This window comes from Neophocaena asiaeorientalis, unplaced genomic scaffold (genome assembly GCF_003031525.2).
Source record: "Neophocaena asiaeorientalis asiaeorientalis breed wild unplaced genomic scaffold, Neophocaena_asiaeorientalis_V1.1 scaffold591, whole genome shotgun sequence".
In the NCBI taxonomy this organism is placed as follows: domain Eukaryota; kingdom Metazoa; phylum Chordata; class Mammalia; order Artiodactyla; family Phocoenidae; genus Neophocaena; species Neophocaena asiaeorientalis.
Window position 1 is genome coordinate 2,138,118 of NW_020173494.1, and position 20,632 is coordinate 2,158,749.

The 20,632-nt window shown below is 46.4% G+C and overlaps 1 pseudogene; it reads left to right on the forward strand.

Moving 5' to 3' along the window:
- The first annotated feature begins 20,261 nt into the window (after positions 1–20,261).
- LOC112401338 (60S acidic ribosomal protein P1 pseudogene) lies at positions 20,262–20,632 on the forward strand (annotated as a pseudogene).

Here is a 20,632-nt window from a genome sequence, read left to right on the forward strand (position 1 = left end):
TTAACAGAACATTTTTGAGTACTAAGAATTATCCCTTAAAATATTTGTCCACTTGCGTCTCCCTCCCTCCCACCCTCCCTATCCCACCCCTCTAGGTGGTCACAAAGCACCGAGATGCAAGAGGGAAGAGATATGGGAACATATGTATATGTATAACTGATTCACTTTGTTATAAAGCAGAAACTAACACAGCATTGTAAAGCAATTATACTCCAATAAAGATGTTTAAAAAAATGAGATAACAAGACAAAAAAGGTATTTGTCCATTTGGCAAAAAATGATATTTTCAATTTTTTTTTTTGCGGTACGCGGGCGTCTCACTGTTGTGGCCTCTCACTGTTGTGGCCTCTCCCGTTGTGGAGCACAGGCTCCAGACGCGCAGGCTCAGCGGCCGTGGCTCACGGGCCCAGCCGCTGCGCGGCATGTGGGATCTTCCCAGACCAGGGCACGAACCCATGTCCCCTGCATCGGCAGGCGGACTCTCAACCACTGCGCCACCAGGGAAGCCCGATATTTTCAATTTTTATTTGCCTTAGTCTGATTAGTAAAAAAGTGAAACATCATCGTGGAAGGAAAAATAGCGAAAACCTCTTTTCCTCATTTCTTGGGTAAAGTAGGACATATTTTACTGTAGAGGGGACACAGAGCTTCGTGACATGACATACCCCCAACTGGTTGTTTTTTGGCTTAGAACACTTTTCTTCTACATTTTTTTTTTTGTCAAAAGCATGGTATCTTCACTCCAGCCCTACAACATATTATTTGTTGATTGTTCGGGCTGATTTTAAGACCTGAGTCTGTAGCCCATGGATTTGCTCTGCTTGCTGTAGGGTGGGAACACTGCTACGGCCGCTTTCCTCTGCCAGGATGAGTCCGGAAAGGCAGCTGAGATGTGGACAAGCCATAGGGAAAATGATGGCTCACCTGCATGTGCTCCTCTCTGCGGCTGCCTAGCTCCCTGTGCCCTGGAGTCCTCATCCTCTCACCCACTCAAGGATTGTGACCTGCAATTATCTCCTTGCTTTCTGCATCATTTTCCTCTTCGTTTTCCTCTAGCTATTGCCCAGTTTCTCCTTAATAGCAAAACCTCCTGAAAGAGTTGCTTATATTCAGTCTCCACTTCGTCATTTCCCTTTTTCTTTTTTGGAACCCACTCCAATCAGACTTCTATTGCCCAAGGAAACCTTTCTTAATAGGATGAACAACAACGTCCTCATGGCCAAGCCAAGGGGTCATTCTCAGCCCTTAGCAGTTTGACGAAGGTGAATTCTCTTTCCTTCTTGAACCTCTGTCTTCTCTTGACTTCCAGAATCCCACCCTCTCCTGGTTTCCTTCTAACTCACTGTCTCCTTCTCAGTGTCCTGACTTACGGATAGATCCTGTTCTTTTATCTGGCCTTTATAAGTTGGGCTCAGCCTATCTTTTCTATCTAAACTAAATTCCTTGTCAACTAGCTCATCAACAAGTGCATGTCTCCATTCCCAACCTTGGCCCTGAACTGTGGTCCAGTAATTCCAATGGCCAGTTAACATCTCCACTTGGATGTCAATATGCATCTCAAACTTAACACGTCCAAAACTGGACTCACGGTATCCCTAACTCTGAGCCACCCACTGTTCCCATCTCAGTAAACGACCCCTTCCCCATTCACCTCAGAACTATGGAGTACTCATCTATTCCTTTCTTTCCCACATGTCTGACATCCAACCCACAAGCAAATCTTGCTGCTTCTACTTCTACATTAGAAATAGATATAGAATCTGACTGCCCCTCCGCAGGTCCCACCCTAGCCAGAGGGACCATCACTGCTCACCTGGACAGCCTCCTAACTCACCCTCTGTTCCACCCTCATCCCCTTATAGTCTGTTCTCTATTTAGGGCCCTGGAGATCCTTTTCAAATATAAATTAATGAGTCACTCCCCAGCTTAAAACCTTTAGATGGTTTCTCATCCCACTTAGAATAATCACAAAGCCCTCCGTATTCCCCCCATGACATGGCCCCATGACCTGTGTGCCCTCATCTTGGGCTCTCCCCTTGCTCACTCAGCTCCAGCCACACTGGCCTCCTCAGTACTTCTTGAACATACCAGGCACAATTCTGCCCCAGGGCCTTTGCACTGACCATTCCCTCTGCCTGGAACATTCTTCTTCCAGAGATCTACCTGGCTAACTCCCTCCCCTCCTTCAAGCTTTTGCTCATCTCACACCTTCTTAATGAAGTCTACCCTGAGCACCCTGTCTTAAAGGTGGCTCTCACCCACCCCAAACTACTGATCCCCATTATCCTGCTCTACTCCCTTCTTTCCACAGCACGTTTCATCTTCTAATGTGCTATATAATGTGCTTCCTTATTGTTTTCTGTCTGCCTCCTCCCCCACTAGAATGTAAGCTCCATAAGGGCGGGGACTTGAGTCTGTTTTATTCTCGAATGAATCTCAACACTAGAGCAGTGCCTGGATTATCATAGTTACCCAATTGATATTTAGTGAATGACTGTAGTAGACCAGCCACATCAGCATCCCGCAGAGGAATCTCCCCACTCCAGTCAACCGTTCCTGATGCCCAACTCCAGTTCTAAGCAGGGTCAGCAGGAACCGAAACAGCTCCAGGCATTAATCAGGAAAGGGGGCTTCTATGCCCAGGCTAACTCACAGTCTGGCCTGGGAAAGTCACCTCCCCTGTTCAGGATCCAGTCCCTCCTCTGCTCAATGGAGATTTTCTCCTGTTCTCCCTGCCTTGGCACACAGTGTAAGAGCAGACACAGGGGTATACATTTTTAGAACCATCAAAGTTGACCTCACCCACATTATGCACCTTGTGTCTGGGAGAGAGGCTCACAAGAAGCTGTTCCCTGGGGCCAAGAACAGTAAGCAGAGGCTCTGTTTTCCTGCTGATGTCACTAGGGCTCATGCTAATGAGATGGAATATGGCCTATCACCCCACCCCAGTCTCACACCTTTGGGGTTGAAATGACCTTCTCATGGAAAACAGGGCAGTTAAGTTGACCTAATATCGTTCCATCAAGTTTTATTATCATTTTCAACTGATACACAAAATCTCAGGGGATATTAAGTTTTCACCCGCTTTTCTTATCTCCTTTTTAAGCCCTGGACGGCTGGGACCCGTCTTCCTCCTCTTGTATCCCCTGTGGGGCTCCACCCACAGTAGCAGCTCCATAAATGGTTACTGATTTGGTCAGTGTTTGTTTCCTGGGCCTTGAGTCGCCATCCCTCAGCTTGAGGAAAACACAGAGAGAACGAACACTGTGCCTGCCTTGAGCGACAGGTTTCATCTTGGGATTACAGTGAGTATTTGCAAAACATTTCTCAGACTGCAAAATGCTTGTGCAAACACATCCCAGGAAATCCCAACAAGATCCCAGTGGGGTAGACATTCTGACCTCCATCTGTCAGGCAGACAAACTGAGGGGCAGAGCCTGGGCCAGAACACTCTGAGCCCCGTCAGTCGTGTCTAGTCTCCCTTCTCTCCAGAGCAGAGACACATCCTCTGTTGGAGACCTTGAGCGTGTTTTGCTCGTTTCCAACACGGAAACTTTGCAGGAACTGCCTCTTCAGGGCAAGCATGTGGGGACTCCACACCCCTCAAACCGGACTCACCCCTCAAGGTCCAGCCCAAAGTCCAACTTCTTCTAGAGGCTCTTCCTGCTCTCCTCAGCCCAGAATTAGTTACACTGTGTTCCTGCACCACAAATGCTGTCTTGCAACATGTCATACCTTGCTTTGCATGGTAACTTGGTCCTTAGATCATTATTTAACTCTTTTGTGTATATATCTCTTCTCTCCCCAATGAGCCTATCAGCTCTAGGTAGGAATCACCTCTGCTCATTCACTATTTCATTCAAACGTTCCTTCAAGAAATATTCTATGCCATCCAAGAGATAAATAGATGACCAATGGTTCCTGCCCCCACAGAACTTATATTCCTTATTTCTTCCTTATGTCCCCACAGGACTTGCTATAATCCACCTGTAACCAGCGGGCAAGAGTTAACAGTGACAGCCTCTGGCCAGCAAGTTCCAGCAGTGTGTCCCTTTGATCTAGTCAAAGCTGAGTGAGGACTATTTTTAAGTAGAAAAGCAGCAAGGACCACAGAGGTGGGGTCTCTGTGTGGCTGCCTCTGGATGGCAAACCTAGAAAGGGATTCCTTTTGGGCCCTGCTCCTGGGAGAGATTGGAAGCTCCACCCATAAAGGGTCAGGGGTCATGGGCCCTGAAGAGGGCTTAAGGCTCACCAAAGGCACCCTCATGGCATAGATGGGGAAACTGAAGCTTGCAGTGGGCTTGTGCTTGCTCCAGTACTAGACTCCCAGCACAGCGCTCCTTTCCTAGGACCCCACTGAGGTATAGTTTCCTGCTAAGGGGAAAGACTTGTTTTCCCTTTAGCTGTTGGAAGCCTTTCTGGCACACAGGTGGAAAGAGGGGTGGGGGAGAGCAGTTCACAACAGTGGCTTCAAATACTTGAAAATAGGCTGGAAGACACTCATGCTCTGGTTCTGAGCATCTCCTCCGTACCCAGCACTGGGTCAGGGACAGGAGGGAGGGGCTGACTGTACTCATGGAACTCACGTGGGACAATCAGCTGTTTGGCAAGTGTGGCCAGCAGGCCCCCTCATGGGAACAAGACCTGTGAGTGAGAGGGGCTGGCCTTGGCTGGAGCTCTGCCCTCCCTGGCAGCCCCCTCACCCTCTCTGCGTTCTCTGTGGGGGGGAGGGGTGTCTTCCCCGAATACCAAAGCACATGGTTGTGAGAATTCAATGAAACACCACAAGGAAGCACCTGACCCAGAAGAGACACTCGGTTCATTTTCACTCATTCAGAAGGCCGTTTTGATGATTCTCAACCACCTGCTTTGTTTCCCAAGTCCCGGAAAAAGAATCCTGACTAGTCTTCTTGAAGTAGAAACAGGTGAGTTCATGTGGCCCCAACTGCCTACCCAGGGGTCATGGTCCCGATGCTCCCGCTCACCCCACCGCCCCCAGAATCAGCACTTTGGGCTCACCACTTGTTGCGGGAGGCCAGTGTGCTTCCTCTCCCTGTTCCCCACTTTTCTTACCTGTAGAGAGGGACTGCTCCTGAAACAGGGAAGAACAAATCTGACTCTGTGTCGGGGTGGTGCTTTCACTTTAACCTTTGTACTGTATTCCTTCTGCTACAAGTTAATCACTAAAGGGATATTGCCTAGAGCTTAAAGTATACATAATGGCCCATTCTCCAGGAACCCTGCCTCCCATGCCTGACTGTTAAGTTAAAATACCTTTGTTTAGCTCACAGGAACCCCCCAACACACACACACCAGGCCCACCTGTGAATGGCTGCAGGTAGGAAGAAATTATCACATCCCCTCTGGAGTCTGGCCGGAACCAGGAAATATTTCCAACAACCGATCGCCTTCTTTCTACTTTACCTCCTCACCTCCCCCTCTTTGTTCTATAAAAGGAACTAGCGTCCAAACCTGGGCAAGATGGTTCTTTGGGACACGAGTCCACCATCTTCTCGTTTGCTGGCTTTCTGAATAAAATCGCTGTTCCTTGCCCCAACACCTCGTCTCTCAATTGACTGGCCTGTCGTGCAGCGAGCAGTATGAGCTCAGACTCAGTAACACTCAGACTTAGCCCCATGAGGTTGTGTGACTCCACTGAGAGACACTGCAAGTACACACTCCAGTGGGTCGCACTGGATACGTGATCTTGTGCCCCTTGCCTTCTCCTTCCTGGAGTGGTCTGTTCTCCAGAGAGCGTGGGGCAGGGCTTGGAGGCCGGGCAAGAACCTCTCCTCCTCAGCCACCCCACTTCCCTCCCACCCGCTTCTGCATCCTTAGCACAGGAGACCCCCTCACTGCTCCAGCCATCAGAAACATGTGCAGCAAGAGCCAGGTGCCAGTGCCACCACCATTCAGCCCAGGAGACAGGTGACATGTGTGAGACACACTCCTTTATTAAAAGAGGGCAACGGTGGGAGGGTTGCTGCGGGCACCTGGCTGAAGCCAAACCACCTCCCTCCTCCCCACTCTGCCTCCACTTTTGAGCATGGAGAAGTCTAGAGACTTACAGAAATTAGGTTTGGGTACAGTCTTGAAGATGATTTATTCCAGTGGCTTCCAAACACTTTAAATTAATTTTCAGTTATGTGGGTAAAATTTTAACTGACTCCCCTCCCTAAAAAATGGGTATGCAGATTTTTTTCTATGAAACATCTAGTGCAACCTTTCCTTTTTAGATGGGGAAACTGAGGCCCATGGAGTGGATGTGGTCTCCTGGCGGTATCTCAGGAGTCGGTGGATTTGGGACTAGAGCCCTGGTCCCCTAATGCGGCTCTTTTCACCAGCCTCCACCCTGAGGTGGTGACTGCAAAACCCGAGGCTGGGCTCTGCGTCTCAGACGCAAAGAAGAAGGCAGGGTGGACCACATGTGGCGTAAGTGGAAAAAAAATCCTGGGCCGATCCAGGAACTCTGTAAATTTATGTCCTAATCCAATTTCCTAAGAATTGGTTCTTGGAATAAGGCTAGTAGCTATAACGCAGACTTTCTGTTGGAGAAAATTAAAATATTATTTTTGCCTTTTGCTTTTGAGAAGTGCCAAGAACCATCAGGCTTTGGGAGTCCCAGAGGAAGGAAATGTGAGCCTCGAATAATCAGGCCTCGGAGGATGTCTGTGAATCATGTTCCCACGGTGAGTCGTGGCCTGAGACCTTCCCCAAAGCAAACTTGCCTGGCCTTTCCTGCTTCCTCCACCTTGCCTTGCCTTTCTTTTCTCCCCAGTCTTTTAACCCTGTCTAGTTTGCACCCACAGAAATCACAGCATGAATGGTAAGGCCTTACTTTAGGGCAGCAGTCCTGGCCTGTTCCCAGGACACTGGTTCCACAAGAGAAGTGGAGTATCTGGCAATTCGGTCCACATCGGTGTATTACAGGCTCCATCTGGACTGAACATGTCCTGGCCAGCTGACAAGACAGCATCGCCTCTCTCCAGGCTCTAAGTTCACCTGAACATATGCCTTCAGTCCTGGAGACAGAGAGGGGTCGGGGCCATGGCAGCATGTAATAGTTTGGAAAATCTCTGGTCAGAGTCAGGTCCCTGGTTTTAGCACCAAGCATAGGATAGCTCGCCTTCTCATTTCTTCACCTGGTGAACTCCTACCCAACCTTCAAGGGCCACCACAAAAATTCCCTTCCCCAGCCCACTCCTCCCCAAGAGAGCTAATTTAGTTCTCTCCTCTAGTTCTCACTGCAATTTACTTTTATTCTATCAACACACACTTGAATTGAAGCAGAAGAACCTATTGGGAATTTAATGTATCACAATAGTTTATTAAGAAATTAATTTATATCATTTATTGCCCTTGTTGACTCACCAGAAAAGAACAAAAGCTGTCTTGACATGAGCCCCACACACTGGGCGGTAGCTCGATTTTCCTCTTGTGGTCAATAAGGGTTCTCCAGCCCCTTAAGAAGCAATAAACAATTCTCCTGTTTCTGGGTCTGAGAGAGGAAGATGAATGGGCTGGGAGGGGACCCTGGTGTGAGAATGTGAGAACCGCTAAACCAGACTCTGTGTTTAGAAACCAGTAGAGGCAGTTAAACCAGATTATCCCAGCAGGGAGGAGAATGGAGCTTGGTGCTCCAAGGTAGAGGTTAAGATGTTTTTAGGTAAAGAACATTTGTCTTTAGAAAGCGTACACCATGCAGTGCAGACCAGTGAACACAGTGTCTTCCTGAAATCACACAGCTGACTCATCCCACACTAGCACTGATAGAGACGTCTTTTTTAACATCTGGTACCCAGGGTGGTGTGGGGGTTCCAAGCCCCCTGCTCACAGGGCTGAGAGGGCCAGGCCTGCATCTTGTGTCACCAGGAGCAACAGCTACCATGGCAACTAGAGGCTGCACAACCCCCTTTTTAGACTGCTAAGTCCCTAGAGGGCCTTTTGCAAACTCAAGAGAGAGGAGAAAGCAAGGATATGGCGATATGAGGATACAAATATACAGGATACGTTCCTTCTTGCTTAAGGAGGGTCCAAAATGATTCCATTTCCTTTTAATAAAAGCAAGTCACGCACACAGTGAAAACTGAAATAGCACAAGAGAGTAGACAAGGAGACGAGTATCCCTCCCTCTTCAGCCACTGGTCTCACTTTCCACAGGTGATACCATTAGTGGTGTTTGTTTGTGTATGTACACATGACATCTGACTACAGAGCTGCCACACACACACACACACACACACACACACACACACAATGCACCGTTCCGTCCTTTGCCTTCTGTCGTCTGCTTTGAAGGTTGTTCTATGTCAGCTACCTCAGTGCGACCTCATTCTTTTTAATGGCTGAAACCACCCCATTTCTGGTCCCCTTTCAATGGATTCAATCTGACTTAGACACCCTCAGGAGTGTGACGTTAACTGCACCCAAATGTCATGGTATTATTTCATTCCTATACTTATATAGGTATTTACTATTCCTCATATTGCCAAGATTTGTATCTGCATCTCTCTCCCTCCGAAGAGGTGAGTCCCCTAAAACCAAGGTCTGAGATGGAAAGTAGTTTAGCAGTGGCCGAGGAATGGGGGGGTGGGGTATGGACAACTATGAAGGGGACACAGAGGGAGGTCCCTTGCAGTGACAGAAAAGCTCCATGTCTCGATTGTATGATGGGCACACAAATCTATATCTGTGATAGCAGTACATAGAACTACACACACACATACCCCTGTATACACATTAATTAGTACATGTAAACACTGTGTGCTTGTACCAATGTCAGTTTCCTGGTTTTAATATTACACTGTAATTTTATTCCAGATGTTGCCACTGGGGAAAACTGTGTGAAGGGCACTCGGGACCTTTCTGTACCATATTTACAACTTCTTGTGAATCTATAATTATTTCAAGGTGAAAAGCTAAAAGGTCGGAGTCTGTGGCATTCTGGTATTCTATTCCCAGGCTCTGGTGCAAGCCCTGGCACAGAGAGGTGCTGGGTAAGTATAAGCTAAAGGAGTGAAGAGTCTCTCTTTTCTGGGCCTCAGTTTCCCCATCTATACAATGAGGCCTGTGGACTAAACAGTCTTCACATTTCCAGTCCCCACGTTCTGTTCTGTGCAGCGGCATGTGGTCCTGCCTGTGAAACCAGTCAGCTGACTCTCTGAGCACTGACCCCTCACACTCTCCCTGCTCTCCCTCCCAACCCACAGGCCCCATAGGCGGATACCCCACGTCTCCAGCAGAATATAATAGTAGTGTGACAAAATTAGTAGTCAAACTAAAATCGAAGGTGTAGCACTTTTTGAAAACTGATCTTTCTGCACACCTCTGACGTGAGCAGTGGAAGAATGTGTCAGATGTGTGTAACTAAGCCTGGTTTGTCCTACAGGCTGAAAGCACACAGCCAAGTAAAAGAATCGTGTGATAATTAAGTCTGGGGTCTCTGGACGCCAAGGCTCACCTTCCTCCAAACGAGGCTGCCTTTCCATTACCTCTGTCGACCAAGCCCTGGACTTGCCGGGATTTGAAGGAGACACTGGCTTGTCATGGACAGTGTTGGTGCTGCATCCAGAGCACCTTTCATCATTTCTGGGCCCCTGTCCACCTCCCGCAGCAGCACTCCCACCTCTTCTGGGGGAGCTGCCCTCGGCTGCTGGAGTGAAGAATGCAGGGCGTGCCTGGAAGTAGGCATCCTCCTCCTCTCCCAGCGGGTCGCGGGCCACAGCATGCAAGCCCAGCTCAGCTTGGGACATCTGAGGTGTTCTTCCCACTCCAGACTTCCCTGCGGGATGGGCAGAAGCTGCCCTCATAGGCCTTTGTCTGAGGGGCCCCAGGCTTTGTCCTGCTTCCCCATCCCCTTACCTATGTCCCCTAAGAGCTTAATAAATGGCTTGCTACAAATTCATGCCTCACTATCTGCTTCAGGGCAACCCATTTGAGCAATGCTATCCCTCAACAGTTCCAGCCATTGAGACCTTTCTCAATGCCGCTCCTAAAGGAAGGGAGTTTGCCCCTCCCAGACTGAGGCTCAGTGAGTAAAAGATGGTTAGAGGAGCAGAGAGCTAGGCCTAAAGAGGAAGAAGAAGTAGTTTCTCCATCAAAGCTAACATCAGCTACAAGTTTAACTTGCTATTGACAAGCCACGACCCAGCAAGAGGTCTAGGACCCTCCAGAAGAGCTGGGGAGAGGAGCCTCGGTTCGCCTCTCTTGGCCAGTCTGGCCTCTACATGAAGCTGGCCTGTTGACCTTTGCCCCCCACTCTCTGTTTCATCTTCCACTCCCCTCCCTGCCGTCCCCCAGCTTTAGGCACCAGGGCTCTCTCCAGACTATATTATTTAAATAGTGCTATTAAGGTAAGAATACATATAATGAACTACATATATTTCGAATGTACAATTTGATATGCTTTGACATATGTAGAGATCCATGAAACTGTCACCATAATGAGGACAGTGAACATATCCATCACCCCCAAAAGTCCCCACTGGCTTTGACACTGAGTCAGTGTCAGAAAGACACAGCAACGCGAGAGTATCAACAGTGAGAGTCCAGGGACGGGGTGCCAGGTTGCATCCTGATCACACTGTTTCTGAAGGTGAATTTGCTGTGTTCCTAGCCACTAGTTTCCTCTTGGTGTGTAATGATTCTTACGCTGGCTTTCTAAGTTCTCTATCAGTTCTGTTAATGTACCAGTAGTCTTCTAATCAGTGTTGCTTAAGTTACCCAGAGCTGGTGTCTGTTGCTCATAACCTAAAACCTTGACTGACAGATGGTGGGGGTAGAGGGTGATTGTAAACAGATCACTGGACAGAGAGTTCTAGGCAGGGGTTGCCCCAGGGCCCTTCAAATCCATCAAGACAGGTTGCTCCAGAAGGTTGCCTCCCACCTAGGATCCAGCTCTTCCATGAGCCCTTTATAGCTCTCAAGTGGGGCTGCTTAGGACCAGGACCAGAGACACAGCTCAGCTCTCCCACCTGACCTCTGCCCTCACATGGGAGGGAGCTTATGGGGACACCAGACTGCCCTGCCCCTGCCTGCTAATGTAATAAAAATAATAAGGCAATTGCAACTGCCCTGCCCCTGCCTGCTAATGTAATAAAAATAATAAGGCAATTGCGGCAGATCAGAGTGGAGGTTGGGAGTGCAGCCTTTCAGATCGGCATGCCTGCATTCTTAATCCTGCCCCTGTTATTTTAATTGCGTGTACTCAGGTCTCCGTTTCCTCATCTGCAAAATATAATAGCACCCACCTCACAGACTGTGCTGAGATTTAATGAGATGACCCATGTACAGTGAGTGTTTAGGTGTGTGCCTATGATAAAGCTACCTGATATTTGTTTTGTCAGGTAGGGTAAGACATGCAGGCATAGAGACAACTGTCACAAAGGAAGAAGAGTGTTATACTCACAGATCCCTAGAAACAGGAGGCACCCCACACCTCGCAGGGCCACATGGGGTAACACCAGGACCAGTCAGGACAGAGAGAGCAGAGGAAACTGGGCAAGAGCCTTTATTGCAGTTTCCATGGAAAGGATGGGTGAGGCAGGGTAAGCAGGCTTAGGACTGGCCAGTTTGAGTAATTCTAGCAGGCTCTGGGGCACAGGGGCTGTCCCTAGCTATCTGGTACTTGCTCCTGGAATGATTAGGGCAGGGGGACAGATACAGCAATCCCTCAGCCACCAAAGGGCTACATGAGGACATCTGTGAGGCCAGCGAGGCTGTTAGGGCTGAAAGTCATCGCCCAAGAGACTCAGCTCCCTCTGTGGATCTGGAAGCCCAGCGGGGGGCATGGTCTGGACACAGAAGCAGCAAGGGTCAAGGACCTGCGGGGATGTGTAGGAGTGGGGGAGAGGCTGGCTGCGTGTGCGTGTATATGCGTGTACGCATTGAGTGGTGGCAGGGGAGCAAGGGGCCTCGGAAGCAGATGCATTAAATCGAGGACGCATTTCCAAATCCTTCCCCCACCGTGTTCACCTGAAGAAAAGGTCTGATTTGTACATTCTGCAGGACCCCATAGATGGGCATCGTTGGTCAACAGCTAACTTACCCGATAATGGGCTGTATCATTATTTCCTGGGGTTTCTCTTGTCTTGATGGAGCCTTGCCACCTTAGCTTAAACAGACATGCTCTTTCTCTGTTCTCCCCGTGTATGAGTCTCACTTCCCCACATCATCAGGCAGGTTGCTGAGGGCCAGCAAGGGCTTGCCTGGACCTGCCTTTTGTCATCATTCACCTGGACAGGGACAGAGCTTTCAGGCTCAGGCAAAACCACTGTTCATACCCTAATCAGTTGAGAAAAATCAAGGGAGCCTTGAAAAAATCAAGGGGCCTCAAATCCAAATTGCAAGTGAAAGGACCCCCTTTTTGTCCTCTTGAGGCTGAACTGTCCCAGACACAGGGATACCAGGACTTTCTCTGTTTAGCACTGAACGGCCTGTGTCCCGCAAAACTCCTGGATCCCGGCTAGCTAGGACAGTTGGTCCCCCTACTTGGACACTAGTGATCCTTGCCCTTCAAGCCTTTGCCCAGGACTTCTGAGGGCAACTGGCAGGGAACAGAACCTCCTGTGGGACCTGCTGTGTCTATACTGAGGTGTCCCAGGCACAAGTCCCACTCACAGCTCCCTGCCTGTTAGCTCTTGGCACCAGCAGGAGGTTCAGTTCCTCAGAAGTCTGGGTTAGATCCCATCAGCTGGAGTGACTCAGAGGGCCACCAAGGGACCAGAAGATCATGCTGATGGAATGACATGAGGTCAGTAAGGAAACAGATTGAATGAGGTCCTGTTGAAAGGCGAGATCTTGGCTTGGGACAAGCAATGTGACAGGATGCTCCGGGAGACAGGAGGCTTGCATGTGTGTGATGAAGACAGGAACAGACGACCTCCCCCACATGGCTAAGAGCTTATCAGACAGCTGCATGCTCAGGCAGTGGTCCATGAGCCAGGACTGCCAAATAAGACTTACCAGCAGACACAGTGCACTGCTAAAGTAAGATGGAAATGCTGTAAAGACTCTGGTTTCTGTAGACAAATTAAAATGTCAGCTAAGAATTTGAAAGCAAGGGGGCAAAGATAAGGAAGGTGGGTCTGAAAGAATTCAGAAGCAAGTCAGGAAAGCCCAGCCTGGCTTGAGCTGAATGAACAGAGGCGTAGGAGGAGAGAACAATGAGAAGGTAAGGCCCTGGGTCCTGGGAGAGGGACGTCTCCACCAAGGGGAGGGGCAACTCACTGAGAACCAAACGCCCACCTGACCAAGGCCTGGCCCCAGTACAGAGCTTTACAGTTAGCAAAAGCCTCCACAAGCATGTGGTCATTTGATTTGATCTTCACAGTGACCCTGTGATGTAGGAAGGCAGTGGTCACCCCACTTTATGGGTGACATCAAGAGAAACACTCCCATAGTTGCAGTAATGAGCCTCATGAGACTTCAGATGCAGACGGAAAAGTTTGGAGAGATCACCGCCCACCTTGGCCACCAGTGTGTCAGCTCACATCTTCCGTCACACTGTGACAATGGCTGGTCCAAGCTGCCCGGGTTTTCCATCCTCGTCTGCAAAATCTTCAAAAATCCACCCTATGCTGTCCCTGATCCCTAAAGCAAAAACACAGTCACTGAAGCATGTATAGCTCAGGTTCATGGAAGAACTGGGAACAGTTGGAACAAAATGAAAAGCAAGAGGCTCATTTCAGCCAAAAAATCATTAAGGGCTTGGAAGCAAGCAGAGGACATGCTCTCGGCCTTTGTGTCAACAGATTTCTACAGATTGACTGGACACCGGCTACGGGCCAGACCCTGGTCAGACACAGAAATGAGTAAGACACACATCATAACTGTGAGAATCTTCCTATCCAGAAGGGAGCAGACACAAAATGGACGAAGAGCAATCATCGTGGCTAAGATTATAGCTATTATCTGCTGAGCGTGAGCCCATGCCCGGTCAACACTTGGTGTTATCTCATTTAACTGCCACCACAACCTGGTGGGACAGCACTGTGATCAGTTGAAACTGCATGTGAGGCACTGGGCCTGGGCAACAGTGAGCAGGTGATAAATACTAGCTATGGTTTAAAATAACTAATATTCCTTTTTAGAGAAGAGAGAAATGAAGCTTAAAGGGGTTAAAGTGATAGGCCCAGGATTCCACGCTCTGTACTGTTTGATTCCAAAGTCCCTTAATCTTGATACCAGCGGTTCTTTTTTTTTTTTTTAACTTTTTATTTTATATTGGAGTATAGTTGATTAACACTGTTGTGATAGTTTCAGGTATACAGCAAAGTGATTCAGTTACACATATACATGTATCTATTCTTTTTCAAATTCTTTTCCCATTTAGGTTATTACAGAATAGTGAGCAGAGTTCCCTGTGCTGTACAGTAGGTGTTGTTGGTTATCCATATTAAATACAGCAGTGTGTACATGTCAATCCCAAACTCCTGACACCAGTTGTTCTTAAATTTGTTTATTAAAAATACTGTTTCTTGGCCTTCCTGTTGGAGGTTTAGATTTTGTCAGTTTGATGGGGGCAGGGTGGTCATGATGACAAGAAGAGGTACAACTGGTGTTTAAGAGCCACGGCTTTGGTCTGAGAACCAGCTCTGCTCCTTACTAGCCTTGTGCCCTTGCTTAATCTCACCAAGACAGTTTCTTGGTCTGTAAAATGGGGTAGTAATTGTTACCCATTATGCTAATATCCCCTAAAGGCAGTTTAATCAAATGGTTGAGAGCATGAACTCCAGAGTCAAACTGCCCAAATTCAAATCTGGCTCCACCACTTACCAGCTCTATGACCTTGTGCTTTTCTGTGCCTCAGTTTCTTCATCTATAAGATGACAGTGATACTAGTATCTCCCTCAAAGGCTGTTAGATTTTAAAGTGTTCATACTCGTAAAGTTTAGAACAGGGTCTGGTGAGCAGTAAGGGCTCAATCAGTGTCAGCTGCTGCTATCATTAATATTATTATTACCATCGTCACCATCCTGGCAAGAGGACAAGAGGCTTTAACTAAGGCAGTGGTAGTAGGACTAGATAAGAAGGAACATGGGCATAGAATTCAAAAGATGAGCTCTGAGGAGAAGCAAGAATAAGAAAAGGAGAATGTGTGGACCTTCGTCCCCAAACTGGTGGTGAGGGCAGTGGGTGGACTTGGGGCAGTCCTGGTTGTGCCACTGGCTTTCAGGGTGACCCTGAGCAAGGCCTCCCCTCTTGTGACCTCTGTCTCATCATCTGTAAAGTGAGGGGCTGGGGTCAGCCTAGCTCGTAGATCTCCTCCAATTTTAACACACTGAGAGTCTAAGAAATTTCACAGTTGAAAACATTTTAATGTTTTTTAAAAATGCTCTTGTGTGCTGGTGGGTTAGGGCATCCTCCTGTGTTCACAAGTTGTAATATTTTAGGCTTTCTGAAGGCCACGTTGATTTTCAACACCACACGGGAATAGATCTATGAAACCTGGGCAGGGGAGGCTGTTTTGTGACTGAAAGTGAAGCCCAAAGGCTACTGGTTGACACATCCTCCAGACCCCGTCTTGGTGACCCAGACCAGAAAACTCATCTGACAAGCCCTGCCTCCTTCAAGAAATGTCAGTGACCGCTGGGAAGTTTGTAAGACGTTTGGCCCTATCCCCATCTCCTGCCACCTACATAGGGACAAAGTACCCAGGATTGAGGAAGCCCAGTCAATGGAACTGGCCACCGGGGTTAGTTGCCTGCTCAGCTCACTCCTGCAGAGCTGAATAAGGATGTAAGGAACCCCAACCCACTCTAGTAGAGACAAATCCAGAAGCCTGCCTCCAGACTCCTAGTCATTCCTTCAAAGCAAGAACACAGAGATGTGCAGAGCAGCCAAGGTATTTGGCAGTAAACCCTGCCTTTGCTCCTGAGTGGGCTAATTTAGTATTAGTTTTCTAGCCGATGTTGAAATGGTAAAGTTGCTCACCCCTGCTACAGTTAGTGATGCAAATGGGAGACGAGGCCCTTCCCATGACTCATGGAACACACTCCACAGAGAAGGAAAATTCTCTTTCCATAGTGGGAGAGGTACTCTGCCTAAAATAATTATATTAAAAACCAAAACCCCCCCAAAATCTACAGAGCCAAAGCTACTGCCAGTTCTTTGTGCTGCTAAACACAGACCCTGAGGAGACTGACAAATATTTATCAGGGTCTCTTTATGCATTTTGACCTATGAAGGACTCAGAGCTTGATGTAGAATTGGGTTGGAGAGCTGGAAGGTGCTGGAATTTTGGGTTGAAGTAGGCAGCTAAAAACAAAAGAGCTGTGGAGTAGATGTGGAGGATCCAAGATGATGGTGGCAAGCTGGCCAAAGAAGGGAAGTTTCTAAGTATGTTGGGGAATTTAGAAAATCACACACATACTTAGAAAAGACCTGAGAAGATCCTAAACCTTCACTTCTGGCTAATTTCTAGACTTGGTACAAGCAAGAAGCGAAGGCTAAGGCTAAACAGCTTGCCCCAGCACAGAGCTAATCTGTGAAGACTAGGAGAGGTGGTTTGCTTGTTTGTTTGTTTGTTTTTAGCTCCTAACATTCAAGGAAATCTCTGTCAAAACACTAGCTAACCATAAGCTAAAGGAATGTAGACTTCAACAACAAAACATGGCAAGGAATATAATCTTTGAAAAAATAATTTGGAAAAGTCACTAAACCATAGGTGACTGAAGCTTCAAAGAGACAATCCAAGATGGCAAATCCTGGGGAAGAGGAGATTTAATTTCCAAAGTTTCCACATTGTAATATTCAAATGTTCAGTTTTCAACAAAAGTCACAAGACATACAAAGAAGCAGTAAATCCAGGCATTGGACAAAAAGACATAGACTTTTTATCAATTATCTTTAATATGATCAGAGAGCTAAAGGAAACCATGGTCAAAGAACTAAAAGAAAGTAGGAAAATAAAGAACAAAATGAGAATACCAATAAAGAGATACAAATTATGAAAAGGAACCAAATAGAAATTCTGGAGCTGAAAGGTACGATACTTAAATGAGAAATTCACTAGAGAGGTTCAACAGATCTGAACAGGCAGAAGAATTAATGAACCTGAAGATAAGATTATTGAAATTATAAAAGTCTGAAGAACAGAAATAAAAAGTATAAAGGAAAGTGAACAAAGCCTAATGGACCCATGGGACACCATCAAATGTACCAACACACACATTTTGGGAGTCCTAGTAGGATGTGAGAAAAAGAAAGAAGTAGAAAGAATATTTGAAGAAATAATGGCTGAATACTCGCCAAATTTTATTAAAGACATGGATCTTCATATCCAAGAAGCTCAATGACCTCCAGGTATGATAAACTCAAAGAGATCCATACTAAGTGCTATAGATTGAATGTTTGTGTCCCCACCTTCTCCAAATTCATGCTGAAATCCTAACCCCCAATGTGATGGTATTAGGAGGTGGGGCCTATGGTAGGTGATTAGGTCATGAGAGCTTTTCCCTCATGAATGGGATTAATGCCTTTATAAAAGAGAACTCTGAGAACTCTCTTGCCTCTTCTGCCATGTGAGGACACAGTGAGAAGATGGCTGTCTATGAACCAGAAGCAGACTCTCACCAGAGAGTGAATCTGCCAGCACCGTGATCTTGGACTTCCCAGCCTCCAGAACTGTGAGAAATAAATTTCTGTTGTTTTTAAGCCATGTAATCTATGGCATTCTGTTATAGCAGCCCAACAGATTAAGACACTGAGACATAATCAAACTGTTGAAAGACAAAGAGAGAATCTTAAAAGCAGCAAGAGAGAAGTGAATTATTATGTACAATGGATCCTGAATAAGATTAGCAGCCTATTTCTTAGAAGAAACCATGGAGCCAAAGGCAGTGGGATTACATAATTAAGTACTGAAAGAAAAAGAGCTGTCAATCGAGAATTCTACATGTGGCAAAATTATCCTTCAAAAATGAGGGAGAAATTAAGGCATTCACAGATAAAAGCTGAGGGAATTCCTTATCAGTAGATGTGACCAACAAGAAATGCTAAAGGGAGTCTTTCAAGTTGAAATAAAAGGACAGTTGTTAGTAACACAAAGCTGTATGAAGAAATATAGGGGCTTCCCTGGTGGCGCAGTGGTTGAGAGCCCACCTGCCGATGCAGGGGACGTGGGTTCGTGTCCCAGTCCGGGATGATCACACATGCCGTGGAGCGGCTGGGCCCATGAGCCCTGGCTGCTGGGCCTGCGCCTCCGGAGCCTGTTCTCCGCAACGGGAGAGGCCACAACAGTGAGAGGCCTGCGTACCGCAAAAAAAAAAAAAAAAGAAATATAGGTCTCCAGTATAAGTAACTACATGGGTAATCATGAAAGCCAGCATTACTGTAGTTTTAGTTTCTAACTCCACTTTTTATTTCCTACATGATTAAAAGAAAATGCATTTTAAAAACTATAAATCTATTATTGAGCACACAGTGTATAAAGATGCGATTTGTAACAACATTAACATAAAGGGGTGAAGACAGAGCTCTATAAGAGCAGAGTTTTTGTATGCTGTTGAAGTTGGTATCAATTCAAACTAGATCATTATAAATTTAATATGTTATATGTATTCCCTTTTATAACTACTAAGAAAATATCTAAAAATTATACACAAAGGGTAATTAGAAGTGAATCAAAAAAGTTCACTACAAAAATCAACTAAACACAAAAGAAAAGAGTAGTAGAGGGAATAAGAGACAAAAAGATATTAGACATACAGAAAATAGCAAAATAGCAGAAGTAAGTCCTTCCTTATCAGTAACTGCTTTAAATGTAAGTGGATTATATTCTCCAACCAAAATGCAGAGATTGGTAGAATGAGTGAAAACAAACAAACAAGATCCAATTATATGCTGTCAAAAAAGATTCACTTTAGATCTAAAGGCATACATATGTTGAAAGTAAAAGAATATAAAAAGATATTCCATGCAAACAGTAACCAAAAGAGATGTGGGCCGCTATCTGCTATCAGATAAAATAGACTTTAATTGAAAAACTGTTACAAGAGAAAAAGCAGAACATATAGTCACAAAAGGGTCAATTTGTCAAGAAGATATAACAATTATAAATATATACACACAAAATACCAGAGCTCCCAAATATATGGTGAAAATGTTGAAGGAATAGAATGAATAATAATAGAGACTTCAATATCCCACTTTCAATAATGTATTAAGCATCTAAATAGAAAATTAATAAGGAAATAGAACGGAAAGAAACTTGAACACTATAATCAAACTAGACCTAACAGACATATATAGGATATTCCACCCAACAACAGCAAAATACCTGTTCTTCTCAAGTGCACATAGAACACTCACCAAACTAGACAATATATCAGTCCACAAAAAAAAAGTCTCAGTAAATTTTAAAAGATTGAAATCATTCAAAATATTATCTCCAAACACAATAGAAAAGAACAAGAAATCAATAACAGAAGTAAAACTGGAAAGTTCACCAATATGGTGAAATTATACTATGCACTTTCAAACAACCAATGGATCAAAGAAGAAATTACAAGGGAAAGTAAAAAATAGTTAGAGACGAATGAAAATGAACATACAATATACCAAAATGTCTTGGATGCCATGAAAGCAGTGCTGAGAGGGAAATTTATAGCAGTAAATGCCTACATTAAAAAGAAGAGGACTTCCCTGATGGCGCAGTGGTTGAGGGTCCACCTGCCAGTGCAGGGAATGTGGGTTTGAGCCCTGGTCTGGACGGATCCCACATGCTGTGGAGCAACTGAGCCCATGCACCACGGCTACTGAGCTTGTGCTCTAAAGCCTGCAAGCTACAACTACTGAGTCTGTGTGCCACAACTACTGAAGCCCGCACACCTAGAGCCCATGCTCCGCAACAAAGAGAAGCTACCGCAATGAGAAGCCTGCACACTGCAACAAAGAGTAGCCCCTGCTCGCCACAACTAGACAAAGCCCGTGCGCAGCAACAAAGACCCAACGCGGCCAAAAATAAAAATTAATTAATTAATAAAAAAATAAAAAGAAGAAACATCTTGAATAAATAATTTAGGGGCTTCCCTGTTGCCCGTGCTTCCAATGCAGGGGACATGGGTTCCACCCCTGATCGGGGAACTGGGATCCCACATGCCACATGATGCAGCCAAAACATTAAAAATAATAATAATTATTTAACATTACACCTTAGCCCTTTCCTCAGCTGCCGCTAAGGTGCTCGGTCCTTCCAAGGAAGCTAAGGCTGCATTGGGGTGAGGCCCTCACTTCATCCGGTGACTAGCACTGCGCCTGGCAGCCCCTGCCTAGCACTGGCCCGCACCATGGCCTCCGTCTCGGAGCTCGCCTGCATCTACTCAGCCCTCAGCCTGCACGACTATGAGGTGACGGTCACAGAGGATAAGATCAATGTCCTCATTAAAGCAGCTGGTGTAAATGTTGAACCTTTCTGGCCAGGCTTGTTTTCAAAGGCTTTGGCCAATGTCAACATCGGGAGCCTCATCTGCAATGTGGGGGCAGGTGGACCTGCCCCAGCAGCTGGTGCTGCACTAGCAGGAGGTCCTTCCCCCTCCACCACTGCTGCCCCAGCTGAGGAGAGTAAGTGCAATAAAAGAAAGAAGAATCTGAAGAGTCTGATGATGACATGGGCTTTGGTCTTTTTGACTAA